The sequence below is a fragment of the Callithrix jacchus genome, chromosome 9, assembly GCF_049354715.1.
Source record: "Callithrix jacchus isolate 240 chromosome 9, calJac240_pri, whole genome shotgun sequence".
Taxonomy (NCBI): Eukaryota; Metazoa; Chordata; class Mammalia; order Primates; family Cebidae; genus Callithrix; species Callithrix jacchus.
The window spans coordinates 7455233-7469788 of record NC_133510.1 but is presented as its reverse complement, the minus strand read 5'-3'; the positions used below and the strand labels follow the sequence as shown (position 1 = coordinate 7469788).

General features: G+C 41.5%; 1 protein-coding gene across 1 annotated transcript in view; it reads right to left on the bottom strand.

Annotated features, from left to right (window-relative positions):
* EPS8 (EGFR pathway substrate 8, signaling adaptor) overlaps positions 1–14556 on the bottom strand; it is a 246782-nt gene that overhangs the window by 220413 nt on the left and 11813 nt on the right. The window contains exon 2 of the mRNA XM_035255264.3: positions 12668–12749. The gene's annotated coding sequence lies outside the window, so the exon portion shown is untranslated. The remainder of the gene's footprint in view (positions 1–12667; positions 12750–14556) is intronic.

Genomic DNA, 14556 nt, shown 5'->3' with positions numbered 1-14556 from the left:
TCTGAAGCTCCGAAACAGAATGTTTAAGGATGAACAATGATTCAATGACAGGCAAATGAAGTTGTCTTCCATCTTCATTCTTTTAAGTATTGTACATCATTGCTAGTCATATCCACTTTCTTGAGTATTCTTTCTACACTCTGTCACCACCATTGGAACACTGAAGAGCCTTGATGATACAGACCATTTCTTATACTTCAAGTATATTTGTATAACTGTGCCCAGCTCAGTGCTTGGAAAATTGAAAATTATTAATAAATGGTGGTTGAATAAATAAATTTATAAACTCCTATATTCAACCCTCAACTTATTACTTTTTGATGTTTACACACACTTTTCTGGATTCTACCTATATGTGAATTTTATCCAAATATGTATGGCACCCTTCTCTTCCCTCTCCTTCTTGGGCCTTTTGACTCCAACTGATTGCTGGAGATTTCTCTCTGGATGCTCTGTGTATTAATCTATTGTCACATTGCTCTGAAGAAATGATTGAGACTGGGTGATTTACAAAGAAAATAGATTTAATTGGCTCATGGTTGTGCAGCATGCATAGGAAGCATGATGCTGGCATTTGCTTAGCTTTTGGGGAGGCCTCAGGAAATTTACAATCATGACAGAAGAGGGAGCATGCACATCACATGGCCAGATCAGGAGCCGGGTTAAGGGAGGTGCCACACACTGTTAAATGACCAGATCTTGCAAGAACTCACTCATTACTACGAGGAAAGCAGCATGGGATGGTACTAAATCATTCATGAAAATTCCAACCCCATAATCCAGTCACCTCCCACCAGGCCCCGCCTCCAAAGCTAGGAATTACAATTTGCTGTGAGATTTGTGGAAGGACACATATCCAAACTTTATCACAGTGCAAGTCTGTAATTTCAAAGTGTAAATGAACTGCACTAGCCAACGCAGGTGATGTGAACAAGGGCGAATCACAGACTTTGCCTTCCAGAAGCTTACAGACTAGTCAGATAAATGAGCACTTTCTTTCTTTCCTTTTTTGAGATGGAGCTTTGCTCTTGTTGCCCAGGCTGGAGTGTAGTGGCATGATCTTGGCTCACTGCAACCTCCAGTTCCTGGGTTCAAGTGATTCTCCTGCCTCAGCCTCCCAAGTAGCTGGGAGTACAGGCATGCACCACCACACCTGGCTATTTTTGTATTTTTGGTAGAGACAGGGTTTCTCCACATTGGTCAGGCTGGTCTCGAACTCCCAACCTCAGGTTAAGACCAGGTCCTGGGATGCAGGGGACGCTCAGCTCCCCAATAGGATGTGTTCTTCCAGTCTCGTGGTCCTTTACTCACCCAAGAATGGGAGAGGACCCCTCCGGGCATGGTGGGCTTGTTTAAGTAAATATCAGACCCCAAAGAGTTTTGCAGAAAGTGATTTATTTAGGCAGAGAGAGAAAAAGGAGAAAGAAATAGACAGAGAGAGCAGTTCCCAAGATGTCATGGAAGGGGATCCAGAAATGGAGTCCGCCTGGATGTGGGGGAAGGGGACTTTTAACCTGTGTGTTATTCCTGCCCATTCAAGCTTTCTGTCCTATGAAAGGAGTTCCTTTAAACTTCCGCTGGAGTGATTGATCTTTGATTATCTTCCTGCATGCACAAAAGTCAAAGACCTCTACGCTCCCAGATGGATAAGTGGGTGGAAGCATGGTGCTGGGAAGTTCTTGCCTTTGAAACCACGCCCCCTTGTGGACCCGGGAAGAGAATACATTCCCTCAAGGTAATCTGCCTCGGCCTCCCAAAGTGCGGGGATTGCAGTCGTGAGCCACTGGTCCCAAGCGGAAATGAGCATTTTCAAAGCACGGCATAAGTATTATGGGAGAAATACAAACCAAGGACTGCAACGCCTGGGACTCTCCCACAGGCACTAACTGTTCTAGCAGGAAAGTTTCATCTCTAGCTAGACATGAGCTTCAACATTCAAAATTCTCCAGCATGCTTTGCTCCCTGTTTATGCCCAGATCGTCCTTGAGTTCTTCCCAAGTGGCCTCAATGCCCTAATTATATCCAAAGTTGTGGTCATAATTCTTGGATCCTGATCTGCTCTCTCACTTGCTCCACTGTTGTGGCTTTCACATACTGGAGGAGGTCCATGAATCTTTCCAACTTCTTAGACTCCTATTTACTGCTCTGAGACTTTGGCATCCTGGCTGTCTTTTATGCTCCCATCCTGCTTCTAAGTCTGTGCATGTTAAGAGGATAAAATCATATTTCAGGAAATACTTTAAGAAACAATTAGCATTTGATTTAAACATGCTGCCAGCAGGCATGCAAGTAACATTGGAAGAAGACAAAATTGAAGCAGAGGAACTAATTTGAGCAAAGACACCAGAGAAAAACTCAGGACGCGTGCCCCCAAAAGTGGATGGAGTAGTTTGTTGTGCTTGGGCCTTTTTGTCTCCTGCAAGTTTTGCCCTCATCATCCTCACACTCAAGGACTAAACCTGTTATTAGGGAAAAGGAATAATACTGTGCAAGAAAAAGGAATGGAAATGGGAGAAGAAAATGAATACATAGTAAAGTAAAGGAGGAAAGAGCTTGAGGGAGGGACAGAATTGCACGAAGGCAATGTGGGACTGTTGCTGATGGTATATACCATGGCTCCCTGTTCATCAGTCTGGGGCTAAGGGTCATGACAAACAGCAGCAAGATAGACTCTCTACAGAGTTTCCACATGAGTACCCACCAGATGAAAGCGATCCTCCTAGCCACCCCTAGAGGAGCCATCTCTCCTCCAGGGCATATCACAGGGATTAAGGAACTCCCCATGTTTGTTCATGGACACTGCTAATGGCAGCACTCTCTGCCGCGAGCCTACAGAGTGAAGCAGTGCTGTTCCTTATGACAAATGCCTCATCTCCTCATTCCCCTGAAGCTGTGGCTGCTGCCAACGCTGCCTCTTCTCCCAATCTCTCTTCCTACTGAGACTGCTGCTGCCATCCCCACTACATACACGATGTTCTTCTCTGAGAGGTGTCATGTGGGGTCTTTTGTGCTACAGCCTGGGTGTGTGTTGTGGAGATGAACAGACAGGATGAAGGAATGTTATAGAATTGAAAAAGAAAAAATGGAATGGTTCTTGGATAAGGTAGAATTTGTCCTGAGCTTTGGAAAATGGTGGTAGGAGCGGACAGATTTTGAAACACAGAGAAAGTAAAGGAGAGTTTCCTGAGACTGAATAAAACTATCAACTATGGAGTTAACAAAGTCTGTCTTGGAGTCCGTAGAACCATTTAGCAGGTGATAAGAATTCACATGACATCATGTTTTGTCTTAGAGCTTTTTTTTTTTTGAGATGGAGTCTCTCTCTGTAGCCCAGGCTGGAGTGCACTGGCGCGATCTCAGCTCACTGCAACCTCTGCCTCCTGGGTCCCGGTTCAAGCAATTCTCCTATCTCAGCCTCCCATGTAGCTGGGATTATAGGCACAAGCCACCATGCCCTGCTAATTCTTGTATTTTTTAGTAGAGATGGGGTTTCACCATGTTGGCAAGTCTGGTCTTGAACTCCTGACCTCGTGATCCACCCACCTTGGCCTCCCAAAGTGCTCGGATTACAGGCATGAGCCACCGTACCCGGCTTTTCTTTCTTTTTTTAGTTTTATGGCAGAAAGAGATAATTCACATAAATAATAGCCTTTCATGAAGCTGGGATGCTTTCTCTTTTCTTCCCTGTCAAAGGGAGTTGAGAATTGTCTTCAACATGAAATAAGAAATCTCTTCTTCTTCACGTAGTCTTCACACAGAGAAAAAAAGACTGTTTTAGCTAGAGTAGGCAGAGTGAAGACATTTGTCACAGTTGGTCAAGATCCTCCAGGCAGAGCTAATGCATTTGCTTTGGGAGCCAGCAGGGTGGTCCTTAGTAGGGACAGAACCAGTCCATACAGAGCCTTTACGTGAATGAGGAAAAGATTCTCCTTTATTCAAACAGATACAGGCTCAAGCAGGCATATACACTGGCAAGACAAGTGTGAGCTGAATTTAAACCTACTTGCCCACCAGCCATGTGCCCTTGAGTAATGTACAACCTTCACGAAAAAATCAGGAAGCCCTTGAGTTTAAGACATCCAGCTAGATTTAAAGTGACTCTGAGAGGCCCCATCCCACTCTCCTAGCTGACATGAGAATAGATAGAGGTTTCAGATGACAATTGGGCTATTTTCCGGTGTGATGAGATATAAGCCTAGATTTCCTCTCCCTATGCCTATTTTTCCTCTGTTACCTTGAGATTGCATTACTTATAGCCTTGAGTGTTTAAAAGAGAAGATCAAATCCATTTATTTAATGTCACAATCAATATGATCCCAGGGTATCTACAGAATAGATTCTCTGTAGGCAGTGTTCACTATGGCTTTGAGGAGTTCAGGGAGAATTTACGAGCACAATTCTTTTTTCAGTTAGAAAGAAACCACATTCAAGATGTACTAAAATAGTTGAATAAAAGTGTAGTGTCTTACTTTATGCACATAAGATGAGCTTGTATTTACTGGCCAAAGAATTTATAGCTGAGAGAAGTAGATTTCAGCTTCTGAGAATTTCTTTCAACTCAGTCCAATAGTTCATCATAGAAAACTGGTTCATGAGCGACTCTGAGAAATGATAAGGTCATATATGACTGAATTATGACTTTCAGTTACCAGCGTTCTCAACTGATAATATTGCCTTGTATGACGTAATGCAATTTGTAAATAACCAGTTAAGATACATTGTCCCATTACATAGAGTGAAACATAAGTTTTCAGACATGTTATTACAGTAGAATGTAGCTATGTATAAACCACGCTTTCTACTCATAGACTTATTGTGGGACTCAAAAGAAAGTGTAGACCAAAAAGTACTTTTTGAGCATATATAATTGTAAGATAAGAGGAAGCATTTAATACTTTTCGATATCTGGTAATTAAATGGGAAATTAATATCCTTTTTATTGTCTCTAATACTCATTTGCAATTACATGTCAGGCTAGCTGCGATTTTTTAAGGTAAAACAGATTTTTTAATTCTTGGTAGGATTTTTATTTATTTATTTGTTTGTTTTTGAGACGGAGTTTCGCTCTCGTTACCCAGGCTGGAGTGCAATGGCGCGATCTCGGCTCACCACAACCTCCGCCTCCTGGGTTCAGGCAATTCTCCTGCCTCAGCCTCCCGAGTAGCTGGGATTACAGGCACGTGCCACCATGCCCAGCTAATTTTTTGTATTTCTAGTAGAGACGGGGTTTCACCATGTTGACCAGGATGGTCTCGATCTCTTGACCTTGTGATCCAATTTTTTTTTGCTGTTTAAAACAAACTAGAACACTGGATCCTGCGTTAACACCTGCACTGTAACACCGACCACACTCCAGATGCTGGCATTTTGTTTTTCATGTTTCACGTGGATATTTTAATCTCTATTATCCTCAAATCTACTGGACAAAACGGCAGCAGTGATAGCCTCATAAGGAATGAGTCAAGTCAACGCCCTACAACTCTCTCCCTAATACGGGTCATTTATTTTGCCCTCCTCGCTGTCTTGTGAAAGATTGCGCTACTCCTAAAAACAAATTTGTGTTAAAAATATTTCCCATATTTGAATGTTTTTTTCTTCCTTCTTCTGTTCCTTTTTTTTTTGAGACAGAACCTCAGTCTGTCAGCCATGCTAGAGTGCAGTGGCATGATCCTGGCTCACTGCAACCTCTGCCTCTCAGGCTCAAGTGATCCTCCACCTCAGCCTGCCCAGTAGCTGGGACAATAGGTGTGCACTACCATGCCTAGCTAATTTTTGTAAAGACAGGGTTTTTCCATGTTGCCCAGGCTGGTCTCGAACTCCTGGACTCAAGCAATCCTTCTGCCTCAGCCTCCCAAAGTGTTGGGATTATAGGCATGAGCCACCACGCCCAGCTTCTTTCATTGTTTCCTACATCTCCATATCCTATCTAATCCAAACTTATCTGAAGCCTCTCTAGCAAGCTTTCCCCAACCTGTCCTCCCTCTTTGGACTTCCCATGTCACTTATATCCTTGTAGTCATTTAACTAATTTTGATGCAGTCCAATGCCATGTTAGATTATATCTGTTAATATGTATGAGACTTGTCTCCCTAGCAACACTGTAAGCCCCAGAATAGGAAATGAAGCTTATCTCATTTTTGTTTCTGTATAGAGCTTGGTGTACAGCTAAGCACAGAATTGGTGCTACTCAATTCAGTAAATTTTGTTTATTTATTTGTTCAATTTGCTATATGTTGCATTTTGATTCAGGGAGAAAGACAAAGATTATTCAGTACATTGTATTGGAATAAGTAACAGCAATTTGATGATTCTTACCTTTTTTTAACAACTAAATTTCAGATATATTAACAATTAAATATAAAAAAAAACTACAAACATGCTAGAAAACATGCTTGACTCTTCTTTAAAGAAATGTAGAAGGCTGGGTGTGGTGGCTCATACCTGTAATCCCAGCAATTTGGGAGGCCGAAGCAGGTGGATCATCTGAGATCAGGAGTTCAAGACCAGCCTGGCTAACATGATGAAACCTCTCAATTCGGTAAATTTGAGTTAGCTTCCCTCCAACCTATAGGTTGTGTAAGTTCCCCAGATGTTTCTCTTCTCTCACCACTACAAACTGTATCTAGATACCCATATACACACACATACATATATACATATATGTATATATTTATTATATTACATTAATATAATATACACACATACATATATACACACATATAATGTGTATATAGATGTATAAATAATATATACACAAGCATGTACAGACATATGTATATATTACATGTGTAATACGCAATCATCACGCTTGTGATTAGGTTGTATCATAGAAGATCCAGTCTTAGTAGACTGGAGAAAGAGACTCTCTTGATGGCCTTCAAGAAGCAAACAACTAACCCGGCACAGAAGCTAGTGCCTCTAATCCCATAGTCCCAGTGACTCAGGAGGCCGAGGCAAGGGAATTGCCTGAGTCCAGAAGTTGGAAACCAGCCTAGAAAATGTGTCTAGATGCCATCTCTTTAAAAATTGGAGCAAACAACTATGTTGTGAACTGCCTATGGAGAGCATTACATGGGAGAGAAGGAGCAGCAGGCAATCTCTGGGACTGGAAAGTGTCTTCTAGCCAACAGCCAACAGAAAGCCAAGGTCCTCAGTCACGTAACACAAGAATATAAATTTTGCACATGACCCGAATGAGCTTGGAAACACATTCTCCCCCAGAGAAGCCTCCATCTGAGAACACAGCCTCATCAAAACTGACTGCAGACCCATGAGACTGTGATAGTCAAAATTCTGAGAGAGTTCCCGATTCCCCTCCCCAGCATACACACCTCTTCTTTCAGTTATTCCATTAAACACGAATTTTTTTTTTTTTTTTAGATGGAGTTTCGCTGTTGTTACCCAGACTGGAGTGCAATGGCACGATCTCAGCTCACCGCAACCTCCGCCTTCTGGGTTCAAGCAATTCTCCTGCCTCAGCCTCCCAAGTAGCTGGGACTACAGGCATGCACCACCGTGCCCAGCTAATTTTTGTATTTTTAGTAGAGACGGGATTTCACCTTGTTGACCAGGATGGTCTTGATCTCTTGACCTTGTGATCCACCTGCCTCAGCCTCCCAAAGTGCTGGGATTATAGGTATGAGCCACCACGCCCAGCCCCATTAAACACTAATTTAGGTGCTACCATGAAGGAACTTTGTAGATGCAATTAAATTCTCAAATGAGTTGACCTTAAGATAGGGAGACTGTCCTCTGCTGGCCTCAGCTAATCAGGTGAGCCTTTGAAAGGGACTGGGACCTTCCTGGAGAGATCTGACTGCGAGGAGGATTCAATATATAGGCGATTCTCCATTGGGGGCTCTAAGATTAAGGAGGTCTTGTGGCAAAGAATGTGGAAAGCCTTTGTGGGCTGAGAACTGTCCCTGGCTAACAGCCAGCAAAGAAACTCGGGCCTCATCTCTATAACATAGGAACTAGATTTTGCTTGGAAAATCTGAGGTCCATGAGACATTTTGATTTTAGCTATGTGAGACCCTCAACAGAGAATCTAGTCACACTGTGCTCGGGTTTTGACTTACAGAACAGTGTGCTAATAAATGGGTGGTGGTGTCTAAGTTGCTAAATTCATAGTAATTTGCTTAATTTGTTACACAGCAGTAGAAAACATGTACTTCTCATTAGTGATATAAGTTGAGTCCATTTCAATTAAATAGAAGTGAAAATATTCAGTACAATGTCTGGAATGAAGAAGACACTAAAGATTTGTAGGACTTTTTCCCACAGGACTTCTGAAATACAGAATTTCGGGCCAGGCGCAGTGGCGCGTGCCTGTAATCCCAGCACTTTGGGAGGCCCAGGTGGGTGGATCACGAGGTCAAGAGATCGAGACCATCCTGGTCAACACGGTGAAACCCCGTCTCTACTAAAAATACAAAAAATTAGCTGGGCACAGTGGCGCGTGCCTGTAATCCCAGCTACTCAGGAGGCTGAGGCAGGAGAATTGCTTGAACCCAGAAGGCGGAGGTTGCCGTGAGCCAAGATCGCGCCATTGCACTCCAGCCTGGGTAACAAGAGCGAAACTGCATCTAAAAAAAAAAATACAGAACTTCTCCTTCCATCATTGTCAAAGTGATCAGATAACATTTGCAAGAAAACGTGTGCGCCATCCAGAACAAGTGAAGCAAAACAGGCTCTGCAGTCATCTGTTGAAACGCAGCACTGGCAAACCATTTCCTGGATCCCTCTGAAAATCCGGGGATCAAAACAAAGAAAACGAGTCACTAACCTTTTCTGCATGTCTTAGAATCGGCATAAAAAGAATTCAGGTTTCTATCCCGGTTCTTAAAAGGCAGAAACGTAATATCTCATCTTTTAAACTATTTGACAATGTTGCTATTTCTCCAGCTTCCCAGTCTTTTACTCACTAAAGGCCAAGGATTCTGAGATCATGGGAAAGGGTTCAACAAATTGTCTCATGACTGACTCACAGACTTGGCAGCTGTACATCTGTTTGTCATGTATATAAGATGATTTCTGTGTTGAGAATTCAAATGTTTAAATTCTGGTTTATGTATCATAGATAATTCGAGCACTGGTTGCAAGGTTTTGGGATACATTCCAATGTAAGTGTGTGTTGTCTGAAATTTAGAAATTCTCCTATAGCTTAAAGCTTCTCACTTTCTGTTTTAAGAGAAGTTTTGAACTGAGTGCAATGACCTATAACTGTAATCCCAGCACTTTGGGAGGCCAAAATGGGAGAATGTCTTGAGGCCAGGAGTTCAAGACCAGCCTGGGCAACCTAGCAAGACTCCACATCTACAAAAATAATTTATTCAATTAGGTAAGTGTGGTGATTCAGGTCTGCAGTCCCTCTTACTCAGGAGACGGTGGGTGGATTGCTTGAGCCCAGGAATTTGAGGCTGCAGTGAGCTAAGAAGGTACCGCTGCACTCCTGCCTGGGTGACAAAGTGAGACACTATCTGTTAAAAAACAAAATAAAAAACAAAGTTATGCATCGTACTGCTACTAGTTGACACCTGTTTGTACGATGCCAGAGATGGTTCCATATGATTCGTAAAAATAAATGATTCGTAAAAATAAATGATTCTAACTCACATACATGTTCATTGGCCATTTTAGTTCGTTGGTTTTTTAAATTTATTTTTTTATTTTTTATTTTGTTTGAGGCAGAGTTTCCCTCTCGTTACGCAGGCTGGAGTGCAATGGCGCGATCTCGGCTCACCGCAACCTCCGCCTCCTGGGTTCAGGCAATTCTCCTGCCTCAGCCTCCTGAGTAGCTGGGATTACAGGCATGCGCCACCATGCCCAGCTAATTTTTTGTATTTTTGGTAGAGAGGGGGTTTCACCATGTTGACCAGGATGGTCTCGATCTCTTGACCTCGTGATCCACCCGCCTCGGCCTCCCAAAGTGCTGTGATTATAGGCGTGAGCCACCACGCCTGGCCAGTTTTTAAAATTTATAAACGATCTTGACCATTTCAGGATTCCAAGTACTATGAATGAAACAGATGCATTTAAACTTGCTCTTTAAGAGTGAAGAAAGATTCAGCATACTAGAGGCTGATTTCACTAGGGTTCTGATTGGTTTGGGGGCATTACAGAAAGGTAACTTGTAAATGAAAGGTTTCTTTTTCATTAGAAACACATTTGAATAATGAAAAAAAGATACTTTTTCAAGTTTGTGATGTTAAGAGATGGGGTAGGATAGGATGTCCCAGAACTTTTACTTATGCAAAACCTTTACTTATGGCCTTATGGAGATAACTGTATCCTTTACAAGACACATTTTTTTTTTCGAGATGGAATTTCGCTCTTGTTACCCAGACTGGAGTGCAATGGCACGATCTCGGCTCACCGCAAATTCCACCTCCTGGGTTCAAGCAATTCTCCTGCCTCAGCCTCCCGAGTAGCTGGGACTACAGGCGCACGCCACCATGCCCAGCTAATTTTTGTATTTTTAGTAGAGACGGGGTTTCACCATGTTGACCAGGAGGGTCTGGATCTCTTGACCTCGTGATCCACCCGCCTCAGCCTCCCAAAGTGCTGGGATTACAGGCGTGAGCCACCGCGCCCAGCCTACAAGATACATTTTTTTAAGGCAGTGAGCTGTTTTATGTTGGCTGTGAGCTTATCATAACGAATATTTAATTTTTTAGCAAGTATGTTTGCTTTTGAATGGAGAAACAGTTCAATATTCATTCAAACAAGAATGTTTTCTAGTTAAAAAAAAAAAAAAAAGAACAAAAAAACTTTTAGGCCTTGCACAATGGCTTACGCCCGTAATCCCAGCACTTTGGAAGGCAGGTGGGTGGATCCTCTGAGGTTAGGAGTTTGAGACCAGCCTGGCCAAAATGGTGAAACCCATCTCTCCTAAATATGCAAAACATTAGCCAGACGTGGTGGTGGGTGCCTCCAATTACTCAAGAGGCTGAGGTCAGAGAATCACTTGAACCTGGGGGTCGGAGGTTGCAGTGAGCCGAGATCACGCCTCTGCACTCCAGTCTGGGTGACAGAGGGAGACTATGTCTTAAAAAAACAAACAAATGAATGAAAAAGAAAACCCTACAGACCGCAAAGCTGATCCAATGTGGTGCTGAAGTTATTCCTCAAACCTTCTATATTTAAATGTATAACTAAAAAACATAGCTAAATTCAACAAAGGCATTGCTGTAACATCATATACAAGCTAATGTATTTATTTAGACCTTTGTGGTTTTATGCCAGGTACTAATATTCAACAAATGCTTGCTTCATGCATAAACATGATATTAAAATTTGTTTGCCTTTGCTTTATATTTTGTTCCGGTTCCTAATGAAATTCTTTTTCTCTGTGTACGTTGGCTATCTGTACCGTAATTCAACCACGTTTACTTCATATTGTGGCCGCTAAACTACTCCCTGAAATACTGCAGAGGCATTTGCTTTACTGTATTATGTGACCTCATTACCGGTGTATGTGCTGGGTAGCTTCCTGCTATGTATCAGTGTTCAATGACAATGAAACATTTCTTTTGAAATTTGTAATTTCCATTTTTCAAGGTTAAAGGTTAAAAGTTTTGCATATTCAGAATGTATGCCTTCCTGCTAGATTACAGTATTCAGTATTTACATCGTCCGAATAGTACACATTCCCTCACAAAACTCATTTCAGTACTTGCTTGGTAATATGCAGTCATCCCCACTCCCGTACACGAATTTCATTATAAACTGAGGTATAGCTTATATGCCAGCAAATGTCGGTTCATAGAGTATTTCTGGTTAGGGGATTTGGTGAAAGATCTCAAAGTAACGTTTGAGCTGGACTGTGGTTGATGGTCTGGAAGTAACAGACAGAAGCGACTGAGAAGATAAAGGCAGATCTTTGAGGAAGTGTCTCAAAGGTAGGAAAGTTCACAGCATAACTGTGTTCTTGCTGTAACGCAGAAGACTAAAATCAGTGTGTACAAAAGACATTTTAGGAGGTAAAATTAAAAAGCTTGACTGGAGCCAGGTCGTGAAAGCCCTTGATTGACAAGCTATGGTTACAGAAGTGTATTTTGTAAGAAATTGGGAGCCATCGAAGGTTTCTTTGACTTTTTTTTGTAGAACAGAAATAATACAATCATGCTGCCCTTTAAGAAAGATTCATCTGGCAACAGTAATTTAAGTGAATTAGAGAGGAGAGAGCTGGCAGGTGGGAACACCTGCAGAGAGGCCAACAGGTGCAGATAAAGTGCCATAAAGGTAACGAGAGTCTAAACTAGAGCAGGTGCATTGAAAACCCATAGAAGGGGCAGAAGGAAGAGAGGGGGCAAAGATTGAATCAAAGGAATTCATTAGTAATTTGGATCTGGAAGAAAAAAAAAGAGAGAAGAGGTAAAAAAATTTCCCTTGGTATTTGAGATAACAGTGGTATGAGTTAGGACTGAACTAATATGGCCATTTTTGGAATGCACAGAATTACTGAATTTGAGGGATCAAAAGATCATTCAGACTGAGCTCTCCAGTAGGTGGTTCACAGCTTAGAAGCAGAAATCAAAAGGGAGGTCAAGCATGGAGATGCTGACTTGGTGGCTGTGGTAGCCATGAGACTGTGCCCAACACATCCCTAGCACTGGGAAAGTACATTAACTGAGGGCCCAGGGATTGAACTTCAAACCCACTTTACCTTTTGACCTGAGAATGTGCACCCCACAGGCAGCTTCTTGCTGATGACTGGTTTTTGTGGAGACAGAAAGGTAGATCCGTTCCTAAGAAGACAAAGAATTCCTTTGTTAGCCAACGTCAGCTCCAGAACTCAGTTGTGCTGCAGTGCACACAGCTGCCACTCATCTTCCTCTGTCCAGTCTTTTCTTCTCTCCTTCGCTTGGGGTCAGATCTGCATCCTGGTCTAACGGTCTCATCTGTCTCCCAGACTTCTCTCACTCCCTCCCTGCTTTTCTATTAACAGCCATTGCACATCAGCAGTCAAATACGGCAGATGATTCTGACCATTCAATGCTGTCTTGACATCTGCTTCTGAGAGTGCCCAGATTAACATCAGTTGTTTGCAAAGAGGTGATCTATATTCCATGTACCATTTTGTGCAACTAGAATTAATGTTCAATATAAAGCTTAAATCATTAAAGCAATTTTAAATTAAACTTAATCGTAAATTGTAAAATTATGTTTTGTAGTTTATACCTTTAAGTGAGGATGTTCTGCACTTTATATTTTAAAAGATTATTTTAGATGGAAAAGGTAAAAATAATTATAAGAAATTCTAGGGGGTGGTTATATTTAATGTCCAATAAAAATCCCAGAGTTATGAAACACTGAGCTGGAGTCACAGATAAGAGTGAACTTTGAGACGATTGAAAACCCTAGGTAACAAAATCTATCTTTCATTTTCCACCCACTCAGAAATATGTGGTCGCATTCATGTTGTTCTTCAGCTTCTTCAGCTAGTTCTTAAAACCTTTGTGCCACATAATTGTTTTTAACACTAAAAGATATATTCTGATAATATATGTATTTCATAAATAAGATAAATATGAAAAACAACAAAAAAAACCCACAATTAAGCTGACCACCCACTGTAGCGTAGTACAGTGAGTTTTGCAAACACTGAAGGTTTTTTGTTGGTAGGCAGCAAATAAGCTAAGGTTTCCTTACACCCTTGCTTCGAAAGCAAACTTACGCTAAAGATGTATGACTTCAAGTCAATCAAACCAAAATGGCTTCATCAATACAATAATTAGGCTATCATCTGAATCATTCAAGCAATTATGGCTTTCAGGTGTATTGGTGTGAGCATGCTAAAAGCCGGTGTCAGGTGAGAACTGACGCTTAGGTTGCCAGAGGTGTGATAGGGTATCTCAGACGTTAGAACTTAACTGGAAAGAAAATAGTGTATGGAGAAGTCTTCACTCTGAGAACTTTTGTCTCTTCACATTCTTGGGAGTGGTTTATTTTCTCTTTGGCGTCAGTCTTTGGTTTAGAAATCTAGTACGTTGTTAATTCTGCCTGCATTGGATGCCTTTTGACTCGGGAGACTAACAAACTATGTTAGCAGAAACATCTGCTGATCTTCGAAACTTAGCCAATGATTTGGGGTTTCCTTGGCCAGACAAGTCATGGGATCAGAGCCCAGTTCTGAGCTAAACTTAAGGACAAAAAGATTAGTTCTGACATCTAGAAAAAGGAATTGAACACATGGGAAAACTTCAGACTTAGAAAAATTAATATTCTCTGATTTTTTCACAGTTAAAGTGAATGGAAAAATAGGACTAAGGCTAGATAGAAAGGTTGTAAAACTTACATATGCACAATTAAAATAAAGGGATGAACTATTATGTGGAATGTTTGGATCATACAAAGCTATGCTATGAAAAAGAACAACTCTTTGGCCTGGTACTACTCAAACTTGATGGTTCACTAGCTATAAAACTACTAAATTCTAGTAATATAAGAGAAACGTATTTGATATTGAAATGCTAAAATTAATTGTTTCTAGAAAAATGCATCACTAATTCAGGCTACTTTTGGATATCATGGACTATCTCTTTGTAATAGTTC